This window comes from Macaca nemestrina, chromosome 2, assembly GCF_043159975.1.
Source record: "Macaca nemestrina isolate mMacNem1 chromosome 2, mMacNem.hap1, whole genome shotgun sequence".
NCBI classification, from domain to species: domain Eukaryota; kingdom Metazoa; phylum Chordata; class Mammalia; order Primates; family Cercopithecidae; genus Macaca; species Macaca nemestrina.
Genome location: NC_092126.1, coordinates 57,301,309 through 57,313,246, shown reverse-complemented (window position 1 = coordinate 57,313,246; position 11,938 = coordinate 57,301,309). Strand labels below are relative to the sequence as shown.

At 36.0% G+C, this 11,938-nt stretch overlaps 1 long non-coding RNA gene across 1 annotated transcript; it reads right to left on the bottom strand.

Moving 5' to 3' along the window:
• Positions 1–892: 892 nt before the first annotated feature.
• On the bottom strand, positions 893–7,532 carry LOC105499002 (uncharacterized). The gene is made up of 4 exons (XR_011619351.1): positions 7,136–7,532; positions 5,048–5,286; positions 2,276–2,387; positions 893–1,167 (listed from the first exon to the last, which is right to left on the bottom strand). It is a non-coding gene; the product is annotated as an uncharacterized lncRNA (long non-coding RNA).
• Positions 7,533–11,938: the final 4,406 nt, after the last annotated feature.

The window sequence follows — 11,938 nt, the reverse complement described above, 5'->3', positions numbered from 1 at the left end:
AAAGCAGACACATTGCCTATTTACAAGAGAAGTAACATTTATTTTTGAGTGAAAAAAGAACCAGTATGTATAGTCTCATCCCTTCACCTCATATTTAGATAGATGATAGATATATAGATAGATAGATAGATGTTAATATACATTACATATGTGCACAATAATAAATCTTGAGAGAAATATAGTAACTTGTTAATGAGAGCTTTCTCTAAGAAGGTTTTCTTTAACATCTGTATAATTTTTAGTTTTCTACAATCAATGTGATTTATTATTTATGAAGAAATAATCAACTTTAAAAAAGTTTTACCTTGCAATATATAGGCCAGGGTTAAACTGGGTTAACTAAATAGGCAGAATCATATGAAATAAAAGTGAATAATATATTTAGAGTTTGATAACATATGTAACTGATGAACATAATCAACATAAGTCCTGCTATAGTAGTAGTAATAATGGCAGCAGTAGCAGTAAATTCAGTATTGGTTCAGTGTCTGCACTATCCTAATTTCTTATAGGTATCAAATCCTTTAATCCTGATAACAAACTTCTTAGTAGGTACTGGTGTTATCCCATTTAACAGATAAATGCACTGTGACAGAGCAAAGTTAAATAATTTTCTCTTGCTTACAAAACTGGCGAGTGATAAAGGCAAGATTTGAATTCAAGCAGCCTGGTTCTGAAGACTGTGCTGAGCTGCTGTTCATCCTGCTTCTCTGTAAACAAATATTCAACCAATTTAACAGAAAATAAAACCATGCACCTAAAAATAATACAACTAATCAAGAAAGGAAAGTTTAAAACTATTGAGATTTAAAATGCTGCTATATGAGTATACAGAAAGTAGTCTTGGAAATTAAAATAATTCTAGACTCACAAAGTTGAAATCAATCTTTAAAATTTATGAAATCATAGAATCTAATGTTAATATAGGTCATGTGGAATCTAACGATAATTTCAAGAAGCAAAACACGTCACATCCAATGCAGGGATCCTTTCCTGAGGAATATTTGCACACAGCCAGCCTGTCCTCTTGTTTGTTTCCAGTAATAGAGTCAGCCTGTTTCACATACTTTTCTAATTCCAGCTGGAGAGTTCTAATCTTCAGAATTTTCTTAAATTGTGCAAAACGTCTTCTTCCATGTAACTTCTTGACATTAAACCCAGGTGTGTCTTAAAAGAAAGAAAATGTACTATTGCTCCAATATAATGGCATAATCTCATAAATACTGAGAATAACTACCTTGGGTATTTCCCTTTGGCTTTTTTTCACACTAAATATCTTTAAAGTTCTTTCATAAATGCAACATCTGCTTAGGGAATATATTCTCTGCACCAGACACTAAAGAAACAAAGACAAATAGGAAAGCTATTCTTCCTCAATAACTTGCATCTGAGATTGGGAAAACATTCTACCAAAGTGTTTTAGGCCCTATTACAGGACGGGAGTGGTGGCTCACATCTGTAATCCCAGCACTTTAAGAGGCCAAGGCTAGCAGATCACTTGAACCCAGTAGTTCAAGACCAGCCTCGGCAGCATGGCAAGACCCCATCTCCACTAAAAATACAAAATTTAACAAGGCATAGTGGTGCATGCCTGCAGTGCAGTCCCAGCTACTTGTGAAACTGAGGTGGGAGGATCACCTGAGCCCAGGAAGTCAAGGCTGCAGGGAGCTATGATCGCACCAGTGCACTCCAGCATAGGTGACAGAGTGAGACCCTGTCTCAAACACAGCTCCCAAAACAACAACAACAACAAATCCTGTCACAGGAAAATTTGTGAATTTTTTAAAAAATCAGAATTGATTTTTTCTATAACTTCTTCCTAATCTACCACCCTAATTAGTTACACAATCAAGAAAAAAACAATGATGCTAAATTTGTGCTGGATAATCTTTGCCCTTCCAGATCAGGTCTGCAGGCTTCTCTGTCCTGCTTTGTGCCCTGGGAAGTAAACTCTAAAGGTTGCTTCAGCCAAGTTGTATTACATTGCAATTTCTAGTTGAGTTTGGTCAATGGGAGAAGCCAGTAGGAGAAAAGAGAATAGAAGGAGACAGAGGGGCTAAGGTATTTATTCTCTGGGTTCTGCTTGCTCGTCCAAGGTTTGGCAGTGGCTTTCCCCCATACCTAAGGCCTCAGCTCCTGCTGGGATTGTTTCTGCATGGTTACAGCTCTCATTGGATTCCAATATGTAATTGTTATCTTCCCTTGTCCTTTCTGGCCTAAGGATGGTAATGGCTTCCCGCTATTGTTAGCGAACTCCTGGGTGTTTCACTATTACCTATTGGTTCCCTGAGCCCTGCTCACAATTTGTAAACAGTCTCTCCAGTGAAGTCTTTTCAGTTGCCCTTTGGAGTGTGCTGTCTCTTGCTGAGACTTCAATAGATATAACCCTAAAAAAAAAGTTTGTTGAAAATATTTAGACTGTGTTTTTCTTAGAGATCTCATGCTTTATGATCACTGTCAAACATCTCAATATTTTCTGGAATGAGACAGGGCAATGAGGAATAACAGGAAAATGGATGGGGGGCAGTTTATTTTCCTAACCATTGGAATTATTTTACCCATCTTCAACTGAGTGAGCTGTTTCAATCTTCTCCCGGTCAATTCTCTTTTGACACAAAAGGCAGTCTTCAGGATGCAATCACCAATGTGTTAAATGCATTTTTCTTCTTCTGGGATTCTAGATCTGTTCATTTCAAATAGCTTTAGAAGTATTATAGCATGTTCTATTGAGCAAACACATTAAAGAAAATAAAATTTCCTCAAGCCTCTAGGTGGATAATACAATATCTCAGCTGACTTTGTCAGGCATTTGTTTCCTGACATATAGGTTTTATTTACCTTGAGAACTTCTAAGGAAGTTTTTTGAGCTTATTTAAATTATCTTTCTATAGTCAGTAATCTTAGGCACTAAAACTTTGGAGGAAATAATTTTTTTCTCAAGTTGGTAAATTAATAAAAAGGAAACATGAGCTCTTTTGGGTATTTTCTTTAGGAAATGTGGAGCATGGCAGTTCTTTTGGTGGGAAATCATGCTTTGTGAGTAAAAAATATTTAATTTTTCTTAGGGAAAAAAAAGAGGGGATCTTTTCATTTGCATTTTATCTTGCCCATTGTCCTATAAACTTTAAGTTTCTAGGGAAAAAAAATCTATACTGAAAAAGTCTAAAACATAGTAAAGTCCTTTTGCAGTGGACACATCACTTTGCTAGCCACATCTAGTTCCCCCTTTCAGATTAACCTATGCTTCCCTTTTCCAACCTCAACATAAAAGAAATTCAGTTGACTAATACATTTTTTTTTCTTTTTCAAAAATACCCTTACAGGAAGAAATAACCCCTTAAAGTGCTGTTCTGATTATCATGAAACATCACAGAGTTTTCTGTCCATGGCCTAGAAAACTTAATTTTTAAAAGAAACTTTTGTAGAATGGATTGAGGAAATAGTTTTATCTGGTAAAAAGCATTGCTATCTAGCATTCAATATAATATCCCTGTGGAGTAAGGTTTCATCAGAGAGTCTCAGCTAGAATAAAAAATAGAACATTTTCATTTGGAGGCCCCAAAATTGGATTTATTGCTTTAGAAATAGATATAGACAGATGCATTTTCCAGCACGATCGTTTTCCAGATAATTTCTGAGGAAGCTTTCAGACCTAGGACTCCATTATCTAAGTATTTTTAGACCTTGGAGATATTCGGGAGACCAGCAGCAACGTAGGGGCTAAAAAGAAGAGACGCATGGAACGTATTCTTTGGTTATGGTTAGACTGCCAGCATTCTGGCTCTGGGCTGAATGGTTTACCAAAGAGACTTATCAGTAATACAGCAAAAAGATAGATGGGTTTTACCAATGAGAGTTTTTCTTCTGAAACTTCAGAAATAAACAACTATACAGACATCTATATCTGTCTATATACATACAGTTTTTCCTAAAAATAGTTTCAGAAATACCTTAAATTTGTGTTTTTAATAAAGATAAAACTACAAAGAAATGGCATTTTTTCATCACCTTCTCCTTAGTTGCTTCCAGAATTAATGATTATAGGTTATTCCATGGCAGGGGATTAAAAATTTATGAGGCATGCAGCAAAAGTAATGGGGGACTAAGAAGAAAAAATGGTCACAATCAGCTTACAGTTAATAGTATTTAAATTACCATGTGTGTGTGCTTGTGTATGAGTGTGTCTGTGTATTTCCCCCTCTTCTACAGCTTCTCTTTCATATGGTTGCCATATAAACTGTGAGATTTAGAGGACTGAAGCCCTTGAGATTCACAATGCTTACTGGGTTAAGACTGTGCTAAACTTATTCAAACTGCAGCTGGCAACTGTCCTTGGAGTTGCTGTCCTTGAAGTCACTGTTACAGAAGCCTGCAAAGGCAAGCCCTGAAAAATTAATGGAAATAGATATTTCCAAGTGATTTTAGTATAATAGTTTTACTTTTTTCTGTATTTGAAAGAATTACAATATGTCAAGGACAGAATATGAGTTTTGCACAGTTATCAAAATATGTTTTTGTATACATATATATGAAAATAGAAAAAAAAATCATTCGTAAGACTTGAAATGAAGAGAAATAGTTACAGTCGGACATCACTAATGCCTGTAATCCCAGCACTTTGGGAGGCTGAGGCGGGCAGATCACGAGGTAGGTGTTCGAGACCAGCCTGACCAACATGGTGAAACCCCTTCTCTACCAAAAATACAAAAATTAGCTGGGTGTGGTGGTGCACACCTGTAATCCCAACTACTCAGGAGGCTGAGGCAGGAGAGCTACTTGAACCCAGGAAGCAAAGGTTGCAGTGAGCCAAGATCGCGCCACTTCACTCCAGCCTAGCAACAGAGCGAGACTCGGTCTCAAAAAATATATATATATTATATTAAAATAATAATAATTTATATTATTTAGTGTCTTGCTAAACGAGATTTTGGGCACCATTTTAATCGTTAGCTGAGTTTTTGAATGTGAATTTTCTTCAATACACTATTAACTTAACTTACCAAAGGATGAATTTCTGAATTATGTTCTACTTTCTTTCCTCTTTTACCTTGTATAGCCAGCATCTGTCCAAGTTCTACTCCTTCTACAATCAGAACATTTTCCAAATCCACCAACATTTTCTGCACAATTCACAGGCTCCTTCCCGAGTTGAAACTTTTGTCACAGAATCAGGGATTCTTAGAATTTCAAGGATGTGAAACAACATCTAAATCAATCTGCAGTTGAAATCCCCTCTAGACTAGAGCATGTCTGACTGACAGCCACTCCGTCTCCGCAGGAACAATTCTAATGAAAGGAGCAAGGAAACAAGATCTAGTTCATGTGAGGCCTCTGTTGCCTACTAACTGGAATGTAATATAATAATCAATTGATTATTATTTGTCAAATGAAAATAAAAACATCCCTCATTTACCTAGACCCTTATGTGAAAACTCTTTATAACATACAAAAAATGCTCTGAAATGTGGTATTATGATTTAGGTCATTCTTTATTATTTCACCATCAACCTACTCCACTTCTACTTATCTCTTATTATCAGCCTCTTCCCTAAAGTTTCACCTTGAACAATACAGAACAGTCCAACAGTCCACAAGTATTGTTGCCCCTGAACACCATGAATAGATAGATTGCCACATCAGTAACATTGGGCATAGCTTCAGCATTAGTAAGGAATGATGCTATGAGATAATAATGATCTATTAACTTCACAATCTTAATGGAACATTATAGCTTGTGCCAATAAGTAGTAACCTTTTAGTTCCTAATTTCTTCCGTCTAGGTTCTACCCCTTTTATGACCAAATGCATGAATTTGAGATATGGTATGCTAAAACTGCTGCTGTAAAAGGTGTCCAGGCTACCATATCTTTCACTACTCTACCAAGGGCTACTTAAGCTCCACAGTACTCCATTTTCTATAACATTCAAACCACATATAGTAGACATATTCTTCCTAATCTCATATATTCTTTTTTTGCTGCAACAGACAGTTTGGTAGACCTTTGCTAGAAGATTTGTGGTCATTTTCTCACCCAAACTTCAAATTCTAGCACTCTAATTACCAGCATGTGTATAACCCTTGCTCCATAAAGCCTTCCCCATTGTCCATCACTATGCTCAATTCTCTCTGTGCTCCCACAACATGATTTTCATCCCTTTGTCATAGCACTTACATTCCGTGTTACACTGTAGTGAGCCATTTCTTTGCCTGTCTTTCCTAATGAGTCATATGTTTCTTGGATGCTTGATGATGTGATGAATGAATGAGGTGAAGAACAAATGAATCATTTAATAAATGACAATTGAAAGCATACTTCTGGTTTTTTTTCACTGCTGTTATATTTTAAATATTTTCTATGTCCTCCAAATAGGATAACATTCCTGATCCTGATAATCAAGAAATCTGAATTTATGTATTATCATTTTAATATAATATTTCAGAAGAAATTCAATCTCAGAAAGAGCCTAAGGTTGTGTACTTTTTTATGTGGGACTATCACTCAAGACACTGTTGAAAAATAACCTTTGTTCTGGAAATAGACTCTTGTTAAAGAGATATATGTTAATGTCATGTTTATCAGAATTAGAGCATATTAGAGTTCATAGGATAAGCATAATGAATATGCCTGGATTGTCAAACTTCATTGAAAATTTAGAAAAAAACACATTTATAACCAAATAAACCTGGAATAATTGTATTTTTATATATTATGTTTTATATAATATCTATAATAAAATAAACAGAGATAATAGAAGGGAAATTATATGTTATTTTTAAAATACCAAACATAAAAATATTGAAAATATGACAATCCCTTCAGACTAAGCTTCCAGGCCCTGGAAATTGGAATTCTTCATTTGTAGGAGAACTTTGGTAGGAAACCGTATATCCAGAACAAAGACAATCAAGATAGTTCTAAGAGCAAATGGATGACAAATAATTAGCACGTGGAAATAAGGTGATACAATATACATGATTACAAAAGAGTATCTTAACCTCTCTGTTATCAATTTGTTGTTCCTCTTGAATTTGAACCTAGGGTTGATTTATTCCATAGATTTATTTACTCTCACTATGATGCAGGCACTCGCCAGGCAATGAAAGTACAGGGATAAATATGACATGGTCTCTTACCTTAAGGAACAAGTCAGTGATGGTGGATATGCATGCAAGTAGCACAGGGGTTATGATACAGTGAGGCCTAAGAAAGAAGGCAGTCAGAATAATCTTCCTGAAACAAATAGATATGCATTGCACTTTAGGATTTTAAAATTGAGCAAATTATTTAAAAAAAACATAAATTCTAAAGTCAGCCTCAGAGATATCTTTTCCAAGTTTCCAACACTATCTGTATATTATAAATATTCCATAGTTGATCTGTTGCAGAAAGATTCTCTAAAGATATTAGGACATGACCTTCATTTATTTTGTGTTCTGGCAGCAGTAGCAAAGCTTCGATAGTCACTAAGAACCCCTGGTTCCACTACAGAAGCAATGCTGGATTCTTAGAAAAGTCATGGGCCATTGAGAGAAAGGATTTTTGAATAATGCTTCTTTTAAAGCCATGGCAACCATGAAACAATTGAAGAAATAGAATGTTTTGAATTCTTGACATCAAAAACAATTTTTAGTGTTATGAATTTGTACTTGAAGAACGTTTATACAATCCATTATATTGAAAGAGAAATACCACATTATATTTAAGATTATACTTAAGATATGATGACTCTAAAGTGGACAAAGCCTCCTTTGTCAGGAACACTGAATAATTTCAGCCTGAATCAGAATTTTTACATGCTTGTAATTTGAAGGTATTTATAATATTCTGAAAAAACCATCAATCACTAACACATCGAGAAATGTCAAGTTTTTCTAGATTTTATTCCATACCTTCATAGGAGCCATGAATGAATAAGACAAATGACTATACTTTTTTACTTTAGTAGAAAAGAAAATCTGAACATTGTAGCCCTTGATTTTTACAGACGACACCCAAAAACCTCAAAAAACTCTCTGAACTGCTAAATACATTTCGGGGGATTCACTATTCTATTTAGAAACATAAGTATTATGCTTTCATAACTGAAACTAAGAATAAATTCTCTTTCTGTACAACTTATCTCTAGGATATAATACCATACTGTTTAGTTCAGTGACCTTTCTTGGCATATTTATCCATGTCTGATAGAGGACCTGAGTGAATTGCTAAGCAGAGCAAAAACAAAGGAAGAATTTGTCGATCTTTAAAAACAGGAAAGAAAAGAAAAACACATATTTGTCTTTATAAGTGTTCTTATTTTCAACAGCTAACATGTGTACATGTCATTTAGCCTCATAATGAAATTATATATTACTCAGAGAACTATGTACAAATATTTTCTTATTAATGATTTTGACATCACAAAGATTACTGTGTTATTACTGGAAAATCAATTGCTTAAAATAAGTTTAGAAAATGATTCAGTCTAAAAATGATGGAGGTTGCATCTAAACAAAATCTCTATGTACCGGTGAATAATGAATCATAACTTCTAAGTCAAAGCTTATTGTTTTCCACTTCCCATATACACTCTGATAACAAGGTCAACTCTAGGAATGGAGTGGAAGTTCTGTCTCTATATTTAGTACTGCCACACATTGGGAAACAGACTTCAACACCATCACATTCATAGCAACTTTCTAAATCCAACTGAAAGAATCACCATCAAATCTGGACTTCTACATTTGCTGATTTCCTTGGTAGCACCAGCCATTATGAACACTGAGATTTTGTTCAATAGAAACCGACACTGGCAATTCAATAATAAGGGCAACGCTGTTAAAACATCAAAACTTTTGCTTTCTTTATCTTTCCTTGTTATGTTTGCTTGCTCTGTTCCCCCATCACAACTCTCATCCTTAAACATGATCAATAATATTCTACTGTTGGTCACAAAGTAAACTATGACAAAGCCTGAAAAAAATTAGCTCAAAATGGATACAATCCTGATTGCAGTCTTCTTAATCATGAACTCCTGGCAATAAGGGACAGTGTTACCCTTATTTTTGAATTGCCAGAGTCTAGCATGTAGTTTTAATAAATACATGTTTTTAGAATAAAACTTAACTATTGGCTAGTCATATCAATATAAAATATGAAGAATATCTCAAGTAATGAGTTAAGGTTTTAGTACATCCCCATCCTCTCAATTTCTACAGAACTTGTCTAAAAGCACATATGAAATTTTGTGCTGCCCTGTATAGGAGATTTTTTTTCTTTCTTCTCTTCATTTTCTTTCAAAAATCACATGCATCCTATCCATTTAATGAGGCCATAAACAGCTGGAGACAAATAATCCTGACATGTTTTCTTGTATTTCCAAACAAGTCTTAAATTTCAATAGATAAGTCCAGATTCATACACAATGTTCTACTTTCTACAGTTATTTTTATCGTCATCATACTATTATCAATAATTTGAAAACATACCATAATGGCAATCCACTAACTAAATCTACTGAATCCACATACATGTTAAGACAAGATTAATCAGGTTCTGATGATGTTAAAGATATTCAGGTTAGAAAGAAGATTGTTAAGAGAAAATTATGATAGCATAGTGACCTTTCCCCTTCACTCTCAACTTTAAGCTATTTGATTTTCCTGGCCAAATGCCTCCTGGGATCTACAAGTGAAGTTAGACTTTGGGCTTATCCTGGCATAAAAACTATTATGAAACTTTATCCAAGTGTCAAGCCAAGGTCAGGAATGAAAAGCGACAGGAACTGGAAAGAACTTGCCACTTAAGAGTTCCAAAAGTCAATTTGCCATCAGCTCCTTATGAATATGGCAGGTGTTCCTAGAAAAAGGAAATGGGGGAACTACTATAAATTTTCCTGCACCTGAAGTTTGGAAGGCACAAGAACACAATAACTAGAGGCTTTGCCAGGTACCTCAGCTGACAACAGACAGCCTTCCTGCCTTTGAAACTGAGGGCTACAGGGATAGAAACCTATGTTCCACCACCTCTGGAACTCCCACAGTTTGAAAGACTCCCCACAGCTAGAGCTGAGCTGTAATGAGTTAACAAAGAAAAAGCATAACCCATCTAAGAGAGACCATCAGCCAACAAAAATCATAGAACAAATTCACAGTGAAATAGAATTGCTGGACTGGAGAACAGAACCCTGCATAAGAAAATAAGGAGAGTATCAAAAGAGATTCCAAAATTTGATGACTTCTCACTACTTCTACCACAATTACCATATTCCATGCCACCATTCTCTCCTGTCAGCGTTATTGCACTTGTCTCCTATTGCTCTTCCTATTATCTTTTCTCTACACAGAAGCCAGATTGTTTTATTGGAAAAGCAAATCAGAGAGGAAGTTGTGTGGACTATTTTGACATCCAAGGTTTCATCTATGAATCTCCCAAAAACCTTCATAGAAACAGAGAGAGCAACTAGAAAAGCCAAAACAAAACCCCATGAATAGCATCTGTAACAAAACTAGGTGACAAGATACGCCCACAGATCTCAAAATATAAGGAGGTAGTAAAAACTTTGAAATCTCCGTGCTGCATGGTGTCAGCATTTCTGTAAGAGGAAGTGGAGAGAAGGCATGTGGTCTTTTGTTTGCTCTGAGAAGAGGAGAATTCTAGAATCAGGAAAAAGTATTCTCCAGAAAGTGTAGTGGATAAGTCTATAAACCACAGTGGAAACTTTTTAAATTCATGCTGAGTAAAGGTTATAATGGACTATGCTGTAGTGGTGCTGGAGCAGTCTGGGTCTCATAAACTCTTGACACTAACAAATCTGACTTCAAAACTTTATATTGAATAAAGATTGCTGGTAGTAGGATATAAATTTAAAAAACACAGTAAACATGGAAAGATAAAGAAAGAGGAGATCCATATAACAGTGGAAGAGAAAAACTGAATAATCCAATATCTAAAATTATAAGACCATATTTTAATCACTTGGCAAAATGGTGGAAGGAATGCTCTAACACCCTTGGTGTTATAAATCAATCTGGACTTGCTTATTTAATGTTGTTAGGGGTCAGCAAACTACAGCCTAATGGCCAAATGTGGCCTGTGGCCCATTTTCTGTGGCCCCACAAGATAAGATTGGAAAGAAGAAAAAGAAAAAAAAAAGGAGAAGAAGTTGGGGGGGAAGCAGGAAATGAGAAGGAGTAGGAGGAAGAGGAGGAGAAAAGGGAAAAGGAAAAAAGGGAGAAAGGAGAGGAGGAAAAAAGAAAGATGAAGAAGAAGATGACGAAGATGAAGTGAAGGAGAAGGAGAAAGAAGAGGAAGAGAAAAAGAAAGGAGGAGGGAAAGGAGGGGAGGAGGAAGAAGGTAAAGGAGGAAGAGTGGGAGGAAGGGAAGGTGGAGGAAGAAGAGGAAAGGAAAGATGGGGAGGGTCGGGGGAAAAACAGGGGAAAGGAGAGAAGGAGGCAGAAACCTTAGGTAGCCAACAAAACATAAAGTATTTACTATCTGGCCCTTTACACTAAAAGTTTGCCAGCCTCCACTCTAACAAAATTGAGACACAAATGCAATGTTGGCTACCTCTCACTCCTAAAAGTAGGCAAAACTCGTGTCTTTAAAAAAAATGAAAAACTGGTTTTTCATTTTTTCAGAAAAAAATTATATTGCAACAGGTTATTGCTCTGTTGCCCAGGTTCGAGTGCAGTGTCACGGTCATAGCTCACTGCAACCCGGAATTCCTGTGCTCAAGAGATCCTCTTTCCTCGGCCTCCCAAATCACTAGGCCTATAGGTGCGCATCACTGCACCCAGCTAATTTTTAATTTTTTTTTTTTTTTGAGACGGAGTCTCGCTCTGTCGCCCAGGCTGGAGCGCAGTGGCCGGATCTCAGCTCACTGCAAGCTCCGCCTCCCGGGTTCACGCCATTCTCCTGCCTCAGCCTCCCGAGTAGCTGGGACTACAGGCACCGCC